Source organism: Bison bison, unplaced genomic scaffold, assembly GCF_000754665.1.
Source record: "Bison bison bison isolate TAMUID 2011002044 unplaced genomic scaffold, Bison_UMD1.0 scf7180017864508, whole genome shotgun sequence".
NCBI classification, from domain to species: domain Eukaryota; kingdom Metazoa; phylum Chordata; class Mammalia; order Artiodactyla; family Bovidae; genus Bison; species Bison bison.
The window spans coordinates 6,223,544-6,224,780 of record NW_011495064.1 but is presented as its reverse complement, the minus strand read 5'-3'; positions in this window follow the sequence as shown (position 1 = coordinate 6,224,780).

Here is a 1,237-nt window from a genome sequence, read left to right as displayed (position 1 = left end):
GGCTTAATTAGGTTGATAATTAGGCAGTAGTTTATTAGAATGAGGGTGGGGGTAAGACCTAAAGCCCAGCAGCCCAGGCTGTTCTGGGAGGAGCTGGGACTAGCCCTGAGCACTCACCAGCAGAGATCCTTTGGAGCCTCAATTATGTATTGATCATTATTAACAGATAATCCACAACATGTGGTCCTCAAACAATGCAGAGGTGATGGAACTCAATAGAATGGTCTTGAAGGTGGGCTTCTGAGGAACCCATCATGACCCATCTGGGCCTAGGGTGCTCAACTAGTGCTCCACTCAGACTGTGTGGAGGGTCAAGCCCATTGACCTCGGCTATGTTCATGCTGTGTAACCTGAGTGACCTCTCCTAATTGGGAGCATCCACTGTGATGCCTTAAGCTCCTCTCAAACAGAATGTGATCTTGTGTGCGGGCTAAGTTGCCTCAGTCGTGTCCGACTCTTTGTGACCCCATGGACTGCAGCCCGCTAGGCTACTGCTGTCCTTGGATTTCCTGGGCAATAATACTGGAGTGGGTAACCATTCCCTTCTCCATCTTTTCCTATATACGCAATAGAAAGAAAGAAAAGAAGGGGAAAACAAATTTTCTCCTTGTGATAAGAACTCTTGGATTTGCTCTCTTAACAACTTTCCTGTGCATGGTACGGCCGCGTTAGCCATAGTCACCATGTTACACCTTACACCCTTGGTACTTATCTGTTCTCTTTTTAAGCACAGCCGCAGGTGGTGGTCTTGACCAGGCCTTGGAGCCAGGCTGGCACTCAGCACGCGGAGCTGAGCGCCGGGCAGGCTGAGGGCACCTGTTCCAAGAGCGCAGGTGGCTGCGGGCCCTAGAAGACGCGGAAGGCATGCAGAGAACGCGCGGGCGGGGGGCGCGTGCAGAGGAGCGCGCACGTAGACGCGCGCGGGGTCGCCCGGGGCGAGGAGAGGAGGGTCTGCGGGAGCCGCCGGCGGTGGGGGTGGGTGGTGGGCGGTCCTGCACAGGGCGGGGCTGTGTCAGCCGCCCGAAGCCCGCGGTTCCGGCCGCGCCCTGCGCCCGCCGCGGGGGGTGGAAGTGCGGCCTGAGCACCGAGCCGGTCCCGCCACCCTGTTGCGGCGGCGACTGCGGGGAGCCGGCGCCACAACGCGTGGACAAGGGCGACGAGGCCTTCCGCGCGGGCGAGTACGACACGGCGTCCGAGCTCTACCGCTCGGCGCTGGCCGGCCTGGCGCAGCCCGACC